The sequence below is a fragment of the Vicugna pacos genome, chromosome 11, assembly GCF_048564905.1.
Source record: "Vicugna pacos chromosome 11, VicPac4, whole genome shotgun sequence".
NCBI classification, from domain to species: domain Eukaryota; kingdom Metazoa; phylum Chordata; class Mammalia; order Artiodactyla; family Camelidae; genus Vicugna; species Vicugna pacos.
Window position 1 is genome coordinate 36,272,122 of NC_132997.1, and position 14,765 is coordinate 36,286,886.

A 14,765-nucleotide genomic window follows, 5' to 3' on the forward strand; every position below is an offset into this window, starting at 1 on the left:
ATCCGCCTGGGTCTTGGGCTCTGGTTTGGGTTGGGCAGGGGGCCTCTGGCTTTAGCAGCTGTGAACTGCAAGGATGCTTAACTTATCACCGTCTTAACAGCATATGTAATAAAGTGACTCTGAGAACAGCCCAGCTTGCAAAGACAGGAGCAGGGCTACCACACCCACCAGCAGGAAATTGCAGCTTTGGGCCGTGGTCCCCCCACCAGAATGGGAGCCAGGCAGCACCCAAAGAATAGCCTGGCAGCCTGTCCCTCCTCTCCCCAACCCCATGGGGGACCAGGTAGTGGTGGGAATGGAAGGCAGAAGCTAGGCTACAGGGATGGGCCACATCATGCAGAAATCCTGAAACCTTCAAGCAGGGTGCACTCCACCCTCAAGGACAAGTCCCCATCATCAGCCCCTGAGCCCAGAGCACAAAGCCCCACAGGGGGAAGGGAGTGAAGGGAGGTGACTGTCCCTTTGGGTTTTCCCACCCCCATGAGTCTTTCCCCTAGATCGAAGTATATACTGCTGGGCCCCAGTGTCTCCTCTAGGGTCTACAGCCTGCTCCCAGTGCCTGCCCCAGGGGCCAGAAATACAGAAAACAGGTGCCAAGATTCCCGCAGACCTGCCAGGCTGCCAGCATCCTCCTCCTCCATCTATGCCCAGCAACACTGGACAGGTTACAGAGTCTGCCCTTCCATACCTCTGAGCCTTTGCTCAAGCTGTTCCACCACCTGGAGTGCCAGCCTCCGTTTCTTCACCTGACCAACCACCACTGCCCACTCAAGACTCAGCTCAGGAGTCACTTCTTCCAGGATGCCCTCCGTGCTTGCTCCCAAGCTCACGCTAGGTTAGGCACCCCATCTGTGCACCCAGGGCCCCTGGGCTGGCTTCATTCTCCTGTAGCACAGATCATACTCTTAGCCTACTTGACCGTCCCTGCCACACCTGGCAGGCAGGATGGGTGGCCTGCCAGAGCTTCCCCAGAGAGCAGTCTTGGCCCAGCTAGAAACCATCCCATCAGCCCGGCCCAGCCTCACGCCCGTAAGGAGGCTTCCATTTTTCCTCGACCCCTACTGCCTTCTTTCTCCAGCTGAAGTTAATAATTTTAAAGTAATTAAGTCCAGCAAACTTTAACCTATTGAGTAAGGACTGCTGGTGGCTGGCAGAGCTGTGCAACCTCACCTCTGCCTAAGCCTGTGTCTGGAAGGCAGCAGGGTAGGGGCCTGATCCCAGGTCCAGACTCCGGGGGCCTGACCACCCCATGGCAGAGATAAACCTCTCAGATCAGCCAGCCACCTACTGAGACTGTCAGGAGACTTCCTAATGAGATTAGGCAGAGCCTGAGAAAGCCCTGCCTCATGGTGTGGAGGATTTATATTCAATTAATCGTTCAGAGCAGGACAAAAACTGCCCAGGAGGATGTGGGAGCCCTTGTCGATAAGACAGCTCCCTCCTGCACTCCTAATTCTGCCATGGTCAGTCCAGTCCCCCAGGGACCATGGTAGCCTGGGGCACTGTCCCCATCAGACAGAAGGATGAGCAGAGCTGGCCTGGGGTGTGGGACAAAGCCAGGTCTCTCACTGCCAACCTGGGACTTCTCCTCCCTCAGAACCTGGGTGAGCTCTCAGGGGTGACCACAAATGAGCCATCCAGAAGAAGGGAGCAGAGAGCCCTGCCCAGAACAGGGCGTGGGGATAGGAAAGACCATCCCAGGTGGAAAAGGCTGAGTCTGGGGCCAAGGTTATGGGTTGTGGCTACATATAAAGTGGGGGTGTGGTGTGTAAGGCCAAGACCCACCGCCCCACCCCCTCCTGGAAACAGGATGTTGACATCACACACAGTGAGGGGGAGGATTGCAGACTCCCCAGGACCTGCAGGAGGCCACAGAGCAGTGCGCTTCAACTCCTGGCCATCAGGTCCTCCTCCCTCCAGGACCTAGGGGTGTGAAGGGAGGTTCCGGTCACACCACATCCACAGGGACCCTGAGGACATCCATGGGGGAGGTGCTGAGTCCCCAGGACCCTCCCACTTTTCCCACCCACCACCCCACCAGGCTGCTCCCCACACTTTCCTCACTGCCACAGGTGTCACCCACAACTCCGCTCACTTTATCCTACATGCCTGAAGCATTCACTTCCTTTACTTAAGGCCTCCCGACCTTTGGGCCAGCATGTGTCCCTCCCCCAGAAAACCTTCCCACACTGCCCAGCCCTCATCGGGTCTCCTCCCTGCCCCCTCGGGCACAGCACCGAGCTCAAAGCCTGGCTCTTTCCCTCCTAATCCCGCCTGCCCCAGAGAGCTTTCAAGTCCTCCAGGTCTGAAGTCCCCTGCAGCCCACTGTGTAGGAAGGTCCAGTCACCAGGTGTGGTCCCACGACTTCCAGACCAACCCCGATCCCCAGAGCACCTTGGGGATGGGCAGAGAGGCCCCACCCTGCGCAGCTGCTCTCACTTCCTGGGGGCAGAAAAGAGAAGGCGGAGGGCACACTGGTGTTGTGTGGACCCAGCCTCCTTTCTCTTCTTCAGGTGACCCCACCCCGATCAACTCTGCCCCTTTCACTCAGCCCAGGGACTGGGGTGGCCCCAGGGCATCCCACTGCACTGGCACCAGGACTGATCCGGAGGAGACTGTCTCCATGGCAGGCCCACAAGCAGCAATCCTGGGACCCCTGGGAGCCTCTGGGGGCTCTGAATGGATAGGGCTGCCTGGGAGGGAGGCCCACCCCCGGGAAGGAAGGCAGGGACAGGGTGAGGAAACGGAGGTGATGTCCCAAGTGTACCATTTGGGCCCCTGGATCCAGCCATGCCTGAAGTTACATAACCTGAGGCCTTTTCCATTATATGGCCTGATAAATATCCCTATTTGCTTAGGCCGGTACAGGTGTTCCTGACACCCATGTGACTAATATAACTAACACAGACGGAGATTTCAGGCCCTCGGCGGGATTCCCTGGTGTGAGGCTAGAGGGTGGTATTCTCAGATGGTCCAACTTAGCAGGCCCAAAAGCACACATGGGGGCAACGGCTTCCTCCCAGACACGTCAGGCAGAAACTCTCCACACACACTAAGGCACAGTGGCTCAGTCTCCCTGTCACCGTCTTAGTGCGGTCCTGACAGGATGCGGCTCTCTAAGCACATGATCCTTGGACCCTCCCACCACCGAGGTCTCAGCCCATCTGCAGGTGCTATGTCTGTGAGCTCACCTGAACACACAGGCAAGCACTCCTGTGTGTTTGCAGGCCCATATATGTACATACCACAGGTACAGTCACACAGCCACTCAACAAACACTTGCTCTGGTCCTGCATTGCTGGGAGACCTGAGAGGCAGAACAAATAGTGCCTGTGCTCCCAGACCCCACAGGTGACCCCTAAGACATGCAGGGAGATGACCAGGATGGCATGGGCACAAAGAGAAAGCCCGAGCCCCCTCAGGGAACAGAATAGCCAGGGAGGGCTTCCTGAAGAATGACCCAGAGGCAAGGCTGGAGCAGAGCTGGCATGCAGTCCCTGTCCAGCTGCACCCCGCCATCTAGGAGCTCCCATGGAGCACTCACCAGCACTGCTCAGCAGGCGCTGATACTCATCACACACCCGCTGTCCTCCCTTTAATGAAATTCCAGGAGCTAAGCAGCCTGACACAGCCAGACCCCAAAATGTTCTCCCCAGGATGCTTCTGATGAGGATTCCATCATTAACAACTACAGAGCTTCAAAGCCCCTTCAGCCCTGGCTCACCAGGAGGGTTCTAATCCCTGCTTCCTCAGAGGCCAAAGTGGCAGGGCTGGCAGCTACATCCTTGCAAGTGGGCTCTGCTCACCAGCTGCTGCAGGGGTGTGGGGGTGGGAGGATTCAGCAGTGCCCACCCCTCCAAGCTTGAGAAGCCAGCCTCACCGGACCCACATCTCCAGTTTCTCCTCTCTCTCCCTCCTGCTTCCCCTCCCCAAATCATCATCCCCATTTCACACATGTGGAGACTGAGGCCAGGATGGGGGGCTTCCAAGCCCACCAGAGGATTCCCAGGTGGGATACAAGAATGGAAACCCAGATGCAAATGAACGGCTTTACAAAACAGGAAGAGACTCACAGACACAGAAAACAAACTTACAGCTACCCAAGGGAAAAGCAGAGGGGAGGGATAAATTGGGAGTGTGCGATGAGCAGGTACAAATGACTTTGTACAGAACAGATAAACAACAAGGCCCTGCTGTAGAGCACAGGGAGCTCTACTCACTAACCTGTAATTACCTAGAATGAAAAAGAATGTCTACACGTGCGTAACTGCATCACTGTGCTGTACAAAGTAAACCAACACTACATTATACATCAACTACAGTTCAATTAAAAAATAATAAAGAATGGAAACCAAGTCCTTGCTCACACCCAATACCCAGGCATAGTCAGCACACGCAGACCCCAAGGCCAGAACCCGGAGCCCAGGGTGAGCGTCTACTTCCCCTGGGGAACCGCCCTTCCCTCACCACCCACTCCCACCCCCACAGGCACATCTCAGAGCGGATGGACAGGCCAATGGCCCTGAGCCCCTGACAGAACAGCTCAGGTGGGGAAACACCTTCCACAAATGGGTCCCCCAAGTCTATTACCCGCTCCAGCCCATGAGCATGAGAACTGCCCCCCCCCCACAATGTGACTGTAGCCTTTGTGCTGGGCCATAGCCTCCCCAGTGAAAGTGGCCACTGCCAGGGAGAGGCTGTGCCATCAGCTTCTATCATTTCTTGCTAGCAGAGACATTCAAATCCAGAAGCTGATCAGGATGGAAAGGCCAGCACAAGGTGGCAGGATGGGGCAGCTATAAATGCAACAAGCCCCACATGCTGTGGGACCACGAGTGGTTCTGAGCATGACCCCAAGCTTGAGGGGATCTCAGAGAACAGAGGTCCCATGAGTCCATCTGTCCTGTTATCCATCCAGGGGCTTTTAATGAGCACCCATAACCAGCAGCTCACCAGGCTTGGCTCTAGGAACTGGGCAGTGAATGAGACAGACGAGTCCCCGCCCTCACATACCTGATGCTCCTCACAAATAAACTAGTAACATAATTGCAGGGGGGGAAGCTGGCAAAGAAGGAAAGGAAGGCTTTGTCAGGGAATGAGAGGGGCCCTTCTTGGAGCCAAGGGGAGCCTCTCTGAGGAGGTGAGATTTGAGGAATAGCTAGCTGAGACTGAGGAGGAGCCTGTCATGTGAAGATCCTTCCAGATGGGGGTGGATAGCATGTGCAAAGGTCCTGGGGTTGGAGTCAGCTTCACCTGATGGAGATACAGGAAGAATGTCAAGGTGGCTGAAGCAGAGATGTCAGGAGGAGTGGCAGCAGTGAAGCAGGTGAGCTCAGCCCTTGTTGGGGTACTTGGTGGCTTGCAGGCTCTGACAAGGGGTCTGGATTTTACTACTGCAAGGAGCCATTGAAGGGTTTCAATAGGCAAGGGAGGTGACTGAATTAATCTTTTAGGTAACTCTGGCTGCTGCATGGACAGAGGCCTGGAAGGGAGAGCAGAGGCGGGGAACAGTAAGTGACCACAGGGATCCAGGCTGAGGCTGGGGTCATGGCGGTGGAGGTGGTGAGAACTGGACAAAGGCCTGAGATAGGGGGAGGGTCACACGCATAGTGGGAGGGCAGGCAAGGAACAGGGAGAATGCTGGCTCGGCTACCAATCCTTCACGTTTCCCCCATCCAAGTACTAACCAGGCCTGCCCCTGCTTAGCTTCTGAGGTTCCTTCACATTCCTGAAGCAACCCCTGCTCCCCTCTGCTCTCTGGATAATCCCCCACGCTCCCCAGGGCCGTCTGAGATGATGCTCACACAGCCCTGGGCACAGGGGTCCATAGACACTGGGGATTGAGAGATGCCTCTGCTTTTTAACAGGCCATCCGCAGGAGCCTGTACTAGACCACAGCTGCCAAGCACACCGCATTCCTCCCCTCAGTGAGGTTCCTGGGCTGGCTCCCAGGGCCACCCAGGTGACTGCCCACAAGGCTTCTACAGTGAAGCAAGGAGGAATGGAAAGTCTGGAGTCCAGGACCGCAGGAGACCCCCATGTGCTGTAAAGTCCACAAATAAAGATTCTCTAAAGTCCACATATAAAGAGTATGCATGAGTAGAAACAGAACACAGGATGGAGTCTGGGGCAGAAATGCAGCCGTTCATGGTACATCAGTGATTCCCCCCACACAAGATCCTGTGTCCCATGCATACTGGCCAGTGATCCCATGTGGAGCCGCAGAGCAAACTGGGGAGCTGAGCAGCGGGACTGGCCCAGGCCCAGCCTGCTGAGCGTTTTGGAGGTAAGAGAGACACAGACACCCTGCAGGCTGGCTCAGGGCTGGGTAGGAGAGGAAATCCTCTGGAAGTCTCACAAGCTCTGAGCAGGCTGGACTTTACAGCAGCAGGTGTGAAGTCACACACTGGAATCCGTCACCTGCACAGGCTCCAGGAGGGGTTCTCTGATGCATCACCTTTTCTTGGGCAAAAGCCCTGGGCTCGAGGACCTGAGCTTCACCCAGACCCATAGCAGGAGTACTAACTAGGGCTTCATTAGAGTCAGCAGAGCATCCAGGACCAGCAGTGACCGTGCCTCTCCCCCTGCACTGGTCAGACATCACGAGGACAGTAACTGTGGCTCCTGTTTCCCAAGCGCCTCTTTAGTGCCAGGCACCAGCTAAGTTCTCCACTGTCATTACCTCATTTGGTCTTTGAGACAACCTGTTAAGGGAGGTACCACTGTCTCCATTTTATGGGTGGTAAAGCTGAGATCAGCAAGTTAAATCCCTTGTCAAGAGACATCAGGGATGCTGTGTGTTAAAAGGGGCAGGAACAAAATCAACAAGTCAAAAAGAGAACCAAGTGAGAAATATTCAGGCTGCAGGATGTGAAGCCTGGAAAAGTCTGCAGGCACAGTGGCTGTCTTTAAACATTTAAAGGGCTGAGGTGGGGAGAGAGCCTCAGGTCAGTGTATCCCAGTGTAATGGCCCTGGGAGCTGCAGGGATCTCATCCCACACGTGTGGGCACAGAGGCCCTGGGGGGCCAACCCCTCAGTAAGAGCCCGGGAGGGAGGGAGAGGTGAATGTGGGCAGGGGCCCTGGAACCATCCAGGACTGATGGGGAGCAGCACCTGATCTCTGCAGCCATGACAGGGAAGGCAGCCAGGACCCTGGGGCTGAGGCAAGTCAGAGCCCCTCAGCACCTGGCACTGGTCTCCAAAGATGGGCACCATGGTGACAAGCCCCGGGAGCCCAGCCCAGTGCCAAGTTCAGGTCTCAGAGCTTTGGGCCTGGAGCTCAGACTAGGTCCCAGAGTGTGGCCCCTCCCTTCCTCCCAGGCCTCTGGATACTCAGACAAAAGGATGGAAAATGCCCCAGCCCCAGTCCAGGAGCAGACCTTGGGCAAGACCTAATGCCTCTGCCTCTGCACTGAGCAGAAGGGCTGAGTGGGGAGGACAGAGCATGGAGACAGCCTGCCAGGCCAGGCCCGGGGCAAGTCTGCAGGGGCTCTGGCCATGTCAGGGCCGGTACACGGACAGACTGAGCCAAGAGCTCTAGCCAAGGGCCTGCAGAGGATGGTGTCTAGCCAGCGGGGTCCATGTCTCTGCCCTGACCTGGGGGTTGGCAGTCCCAAGTGGGGCACAGAGACCAAGGGGTGTCATGCACTCTTGTCCAGGGAACAGAACAGAGCAAATGGTAACCAGGACAAAGAGAAAACCAAGGCCCACTTAAGGTATAATGTGCCACCACCCCAACCCTTAACCCCACCATGGGGCACAGCACACCTCTGCTGGGAGCCCCAGTGGACAGCTGCTTGCCAACAGCCTCCTGCCTGCTGTGTGTACATCACCTCTCTAGATCCACCACCACAACCCCGATGTAGCCCCACTTCACAGACACTGAAACTGAGGCTTGGACTGGGCGAGTGAGCTTTAAAGATCACACAGCAGATCAGTCACCGAGCTGGGATTTGAAACTGGCTCGGCCAGACCCCTTCCTACCAAATACAGCAAGTTATGGGCTCTACAGCAGGCTGCTCGGGGGCTGGGCCAGGCGGGCTGGGTTCTGGCCCCAGTACGCGCTCAGAGCTGTGAGGCTGCAGCAGGCTGCAGTTCCATGCAGCGACGGGCTACGGGTTCCCAGAGCCCCGGACCACACAGGTGGCTCCAGGCAGCCTCCCTGTGAGTCACAGGATCGATATCAACCTGCTTCCCCGTTCTTCTTCCCCCCAGCCTGCCCTGGTGCAAATCCACTCCTTTCCTGGTCAAACAGTGCCCACTTCCAGCCCAGGTGGGGTTGGCAAGAGAGCACTGCTCCTCCAAAACCAGGGAAGGGCAGCCATGAAAGGCAGGCCAAGGCACAGAGGGGCCGTAAAATGCTGTGCCTCCAGGGTTGTGCTCAGGAGAGGGGAGACCACGGGCTTGGGTGCCAGAGGCTCCTCCTTAGGCAGTGAAGAAGACGCCATCCCAACCAGGTTAGGAGAGGTGCACCACCCCAGACACCTGGCGCACAGGAGCACACCCACCCACAAACACTCAAAACAACAAAGAGGGCCCTGAGCCACACATACCTGTGCCACCAGCGTTGGGAGCACACACTGGCCCATAGAGCTAGAAATGAGCCTCACAAGCCTGCAAGGTAGTCCGGAAGGAGCCCAGCCCACCTGCTCACAAGCTCTCCACTCCAGCCCCGCAGTGCAGAGCACTCCCTGTGCCATGGCTTTGCGGGGCCAGGGAGGGAGCGTGTACCTTGCATAGCACCGGGACTGCCCAGGGGCACAGGGAGCCCTGCGCAGCCCAGCTGGTAACAACCCCACTGGTCCCCAGTGCTGTGCCACTTGGCAGGCCCCATCCCTGTTAGCCCTGGGCACAGCGGCCAGCCACTCACCTTCCTGTAGGGCCTGAAAAGGATTGTTGACCTCAATGACTTTGATGGAGTAGGTGATCTTCTAGCTCTGCAGGATATCATCGCTGAGGCTCTGGTCTGGTGCAGCCAGCTGGAAATGCCCTGTCATCCTTGGCCACATTCTCCTGGAAGATGGCACCTGGAGGAGAGGAAGGGTCAAAACCAGGTCTAGAAAAGGCCTCACCTTCCCCACCCAACCCTGACCCTTGGCCTTCAGGTCATGGTGCTGGCAGGACTGCAGGTTGCCAGGTGGTGGGAGTTCTGGGCTGGAGTTTCAGGTGGACAGGATAGTTTAAACTTCTCCTTGGTCCACCAGCACAGAAATACACCTGCCCCCATAGGCCAACACACTTGACATGAGTCACATGCACATGGCACATGCTGCCACCAGGTCACACAAGTCTCTCACAACCAAGCCACTTCATGTATGAGCCATGCCACACAGAATGGACTGAGTCAAGCTGGCATGACCTCAGGCAGCACCTAAAGGCACTGACATGGCCCCAGGAGTGCCATTCCAGGAGCCAAAAAATTTCCCCGCAGGGCAATGGCCCTGGCATCAATCCCAAAAATGGATTAATGACTTCCTCCTGCCCTGCTGGCCTAGAGCAGAGCAAGCAGGTCCGCAGTGGCTTTCCCGTGCCAGGGGCTTTGTTATGCAGGGGCTTTTGATGACTGATGACAGGCAGCTCAGTGCCAGTCTGGCTGCCTGGGCTCTGCCTCCTGTTCTCCAACCCTCCCCACTTTTTCTGCTTCCAAGTACATTGGGGGTCTCTGGAAGGGGGAACTGAAGAATGTTCCTAGACTACTTGCCTTCTGACACAACAAAGCTGAGGAGCCCAAAAGGGGCCTTTCTTAAACCATGAATAGCTCCTCCAGGGTGGCCTCCAGCTGGACCTTTGCATTCTTGCCTTGGCCAACTGTGCACTTGCACCTGAGAGCAGTCAGACTCACCAAAACCTGGCTCTGCAGTCTGGACAACTCTGGAGTCCTCCCTCCGCTCCAGGTCCTGAGGGTCATCACAGTCCCAGGGATGGGCACAATGATCCTCCGAGCTGGGGACAGGGCAGGAGGAGGGAGGTTCCCTTCCATGCTATACCCAGAGCTGCAACCCTGACCTCAGGACCCAAGCCCCACTGACACCACTACCCACCACTGGGAAGCAGGCTTGGCCAGGTCTCTGCCTGGGGATTGCAGTGCATCAGCCCAGATCCAGTCCCTCACCACCCCTCACACCCCTGCCTGGCCTGTCCCATCATTCCTGCCTTCTCACACCTCCCAACCCCCAGTTTCTCTGGGCTCCCTGGTCTTTCCCAACTTCCATAAAGGCTACTGCCAAGGAGCTCCCCAAAAACAACCCCTGTCAGTCCCCCAAACCCACCCAACTTTCTGGGATTTCCCCATGCTGCTACCAGATCCCACACACTCCCCATCCACAGGCCCCTTCCTCCTGTACTCTGTCTCTTCTTTCCTCTTCTGGTTCTCCCTCCATTGGTCTCATCCTGCTCATCTTGCACACACACACACTCCCCCAACACACCACTGCCCAGGCTTCTCACCTGGCTCTCACCCCCTAGACCATCTGCCAGCCCCCAAGACTTGGGCCACGGGAAACTCTGGGACTGTCCAGGATTGGGCTTCCATCACCGCAATCAGATACACACACACACACCCATACATACACTGAGAGATACACAGATACCCACCAGGGAAACAGGCAGACACTGTGTCCACTCTAACAGGCTGAGAGACAGTCATGCACGCACCAACACAAGCTAGGATGGCCCCACACACCCCAATGACCTCTTACAGTGACATCAACATGGTACCAGGCACATACACAGCAACACACACTGACAACACCCACCCACCCACCCACCCACATTCGCCCATAGTTCTTGTTAGGCCTGTTTGATCCTGCCCTGACAACTTGGTGAGACCAGGGCCCTGTCTGCCCCAACTCCCCGTTGCTCTGAGCTGAGAGTAAAGTCTAGCGCTACCCAGCCTGAAGCCCAGCCAGGATCTAGATGTGCCTCTAGCCCCAGGTTGCCCACAGCCAAGGCCCTCAGTGTCCACAGAAGTCACAAGGCACCCCCAGGGTACTGGAAACCTGGGGAACAGCGGGAGCCCTTGGGAGCAAGGCGCTGCTCATGCACATCTCCCCCCACAGGGCGGCATGGCCTGACCCTTCTTGGAAGCATCACCCACCAAGCCCCTAGGCCCAGGAACAGCCAAGGTTGGATGTCTCCTGGCCCCTACACCGCTGGGCCCCCCCTTGCTCAGCCTCAGTCCTGCCTCCCACTGCACTCACCAAGGTGGATGATGGAGTTGACCTGCACTGGCAGGCATTGGAATATCCAGTGGAGAAGTCACAGCATCAGCGTTTCCATGTCCCCTGGGCATGCGGCTTATCTGCCCAGGCTAGGGCTAGGCCGAGGGCAGTGCAGAGCTTGGAAGCGCTAGTCCGGGAGCAGCTACACCCCCGGCTCCCGGGAAGAGCCGAGCCCACCGGTGCATCTTCACCCGTGTGCCCGCCCCTGCGCCCGGTGCCCTACCCAGCCTAACGTGGTCAGGTCCCCACTCGGACTTCAGGAAAGGCTGCGGCAGCATGACAGCCCAAGCCCAGGCTGGCGCAGCGGGGCAGCTAGCGACAGCAACTGCGGCGGCAGCGCTGCCCGAGGCTCCTGAAGCTTCAGAAGCAGCGGCAGCCCGGCTGGCTGGCGCAGTGACTTGCGGCTGGCAGCGTCTGGGTGCCTGCAAGGAGCTAACTGCAGAGGTTGCCCCATCCCGGGCTCCGCTCCCCCTCCCTGCCCACCTCCCTCCCCTCTGCCCTCCTCTAGACCAGGTGACTGCGGAGTCTCAGCCTTGACCTGAGGTGCTCTCCTGCTTGCATCTTGGAGAGGGTGCCAGATGCTCCTCACTCCCAACTGGGGGGATGCTGAAGCCAGCAGGGTGGTGGGGAACTGCCGGGGCTGTGGTGTGCAGAGACTTGGCAGCCCAGGGCCTCACACCCTCCATTCGCCAGGGACATGAAGATGAAGAAGGGTAGGACTCAGACAGCTCTTGAGGGTTCCCAGAGACACCTGGCGATCGTAAACCTCAGTCGCTGAGTGCCTCATGTCACGACCCCCGCCCTGGGCAGAGAGGCCCTTGCGAAGCCAGGCCAAGAATAGCCAGGACAAAGACGGGGAGGGATGCTGAGCTGGGCACCGGGATACAAGGGGACCTGCCATGGCCAAACATCTGGAGCTGGACCCTAAATGGCCCCAGGGACCTGGGTGGGTGCCCATCCCCCACGCCACAATTCAGGGCTCAGCAGCAAGTCAGGCAGGACACTTGGACTCTAAAGCCCAATTCATGGCCAGAAGCCGGTTCATCCCTCATCTCAGTGCCTGGAGGTGAGGAGATTTCCAAGGGGCTGGCCTGCTCACACTCTGACCCTGCATGGAGCCTTTTACATGTGAGCCGGGGTTGAGAATTACTTTCTAGTACCCAGGGGTGAGATGGGCTCTCTACACTGCTAGGTGAATGTTTTCTGGCAAGCCATCACCACCAGATGTAAGTTAAACTATTTGGGCTCCAGCCTGGGAGGAGGTGGCAAGACTGAAGAGTAGCCACGATTTCCCATTGCCCCCCCCCACAAGTTTCAAAGCACACCCAAGATTTTGGGGAGACAGCTGAGCCTTCCCAGACCAGGATTCCACAGAAGTTTGATCTAGAAGCACCTGGCAGAGCCTTCTACCAGGGTCCAATCCTGGAAGCCCAGGAGCACCCATTAGCCCTGTCATTGGCCTGGCTCCAAGGCCTCTACCTTGATCAGGATCAGGTGCTGGGCATGACAGATTCAGAGATGCTTTCCTGGAACTCCCTGCTCAGAGCAGAGGCAGACAGTTAAACAGATTATTAAAAGATGTGGTAAGGACCCCGAGCGGCATGTATGCACAGGTATGTCCTGGGCTGTGATCTAGCCTAGGAGGAAGGGCCAGGGGATGGCTGCCTGGAAGAGGTGACAGTTCTAAAGGCTGAGTGAGGGTTACCAAGGGAGAAGGGAGGCTTTCAGGCACTGAATGCTGCTTAGCCAGCCAAAGCAAGAAGAAAAATAATTTAGTGTGTGTGCATGTCCGTCCGTCTGTCCGTCCATCCATCCCAAACTGCCTGCCACAGAAGACATTGACTAGTTTTACCCTGGAAAGATGGAGAAGGAGGCTGTGCAGAGGGGCCCAGTGCTGGCTTGGAGAGCAGTGAGGCAGCCCTTGCAGTGGCTGATGGGACTGACTCTGTTGGTCAGGGGTAGCCTCGGGGAGAGAAGAAGCTGGTCTGGAGAAACAGCAGGGAGCCACATGGGCTGGCAAGGTGACTTCCAGAATGAGGGGCCAATGAGCAGAAAGTGAAAACTGACCATGCATGCAGGAGGCTAAGCAGTCCAGCTGGGTGTGGTGCTCACACAAAAGCACTTCCTCAAGAAACCTATCTTGACCTTGAATTGTAAAACATGCCCCATTCAGGCTCTACAAACTCTTCATGTCTCCATCCTCATTCCCTGAAAGTTCAATCGTGCACTGGCTGAAAAGTTATAGACAGAAGAGAAATAAATAAAGGATGGGTTTTTATTATGTAACAGTTTGGTTCCTATGGGGACTGTCTCCACCTCAGAAGCATGGCAGTATATTCACCCTCTAGGCACTCAAACTTGAGATCAAGAGCCACAGGGTCAGGGATTCCACAAACACACTTGTTTGGACACCGGCAGTATGTTAGTAAAGTAGGCATGTGATAATTCTAATCCAGTTAGAAGTTCTTCTTGATATTATGCTAGGTAGAGGTAGCATGATTGCAGTGAGGAAAAGTAGCAGGGAGCCATACCCAGGCTATCTTTTTCAAGTGCAAAACTCAGGCCTTCACACCCTGATCACTGCCAAGGCTCTATACCCAGGACATGGAGCACCACAGAGGCCCCTTGTCCTTCCCACCACTGCCCAGAGGTCTTTCTGCCTCTGCCATCTGATGATGAGAAGCCCTGTAGGTCCCTGCAGTAGGTTCCACACGGGTTGAGATGAGCCCATGAGCTGAGTCAAGGAAAAAAATGCACATCCCAAACTGAGAAAATAGCAAAAGATAAAGTGTGGAGGTAGAAGCACATATAGAAACACAGAGGGGAGGAGAGCAAGATGTGAAGGAGGAGTCGGTGGAGGGGCCAGGATGGAATTTCCCAGAAGGGTCCTGGTGGGAGAATGCTGAGGCCAGTCTCACTACTTTTCAGACATGTCTCTACAGAGCAGGGGCCTAAGGTGGCCCTAGGTAGCCAGAGACATGTAAACCATTATGTCTTTAGTGGGCATCATAGGTTTGCCAGAGGGCCACTGATCCACAATAGAGAGTCAAGACTGAGGGGTGAAGCCCTTGTCTCCTTGGCCACCAGGGAGCTCACAGGAGACTTACCCACCCTGACTCTGCACACCACACTCTGTGACAGTGCCTCTGTGACTCTGTGCCCTCATGAGGGATGGGGCTTCAGGTGTCCACAAGTGAGGTGTGGTCCCAGGTCTCACTGGATCCCAGACTCACATCTGCTCCACTTCGGTGATGGGATACCCAAGTGTCACCATTCCTACTGAGGTAAGAGCTACAAAGTGGAGACCCCAGATGCTCTGTGAAATGAATGTGAGAGGCTCAGCCCTTCCCATCTCATCCCATCCTACATCAGGTACAGCCTGGCCTGCAGCCTCTCCGAGCTGAACCCCCACTTTCCCAGAGTCAGGGATTAGGGGACCTGCGTCTGCCTGGAGCACTTGCTCACCTGGCAGATAACTCCTTCCCCAGAATCAGGCGTCCAGCTAGACACAATCCCTAATGAATCAGATCACCCTGTTCATGGAC

The 14,765-nt window shown here is 56.5% G+C and overlaps 1 protein-coding gene across 5 annotated transcripts in view; it reads right to left on the bottom strand.

Moving 5' to 3' along the window:
• LOC140699277 (glutamate receptor ionotropic, delta-1-like) overlaps window positions 1-14,765 on the bottom strand; it is a 127,740-nt gene that overhangs the window by 93,484 nt on the left and 19,491 nt on the right. For 3 of the 5 annotated variants that reach the window (XR_012077324.1, XR_012077322.1, XM_072971120.1), the window contains exons 1-3: window positions 11,200-11,443; window positions 9,843-9,943; window positions 8,871-9,027 (exon numbers count right to left, since the gene is read on the bottom strand). The gene's annotated coding sequence lies outside the window, so the exon portion shown is untranslated. Of the gene's footprint in view, window positions 1-8,870; window positions 9,028-9,842; window positions 9,944-11,199; window positions 11,444-14,765 lie in introns of those variants that run through there. The other 2 variants (XR_012077325.1, XR_012077323.1) reach the window with 1 other exon arrangement.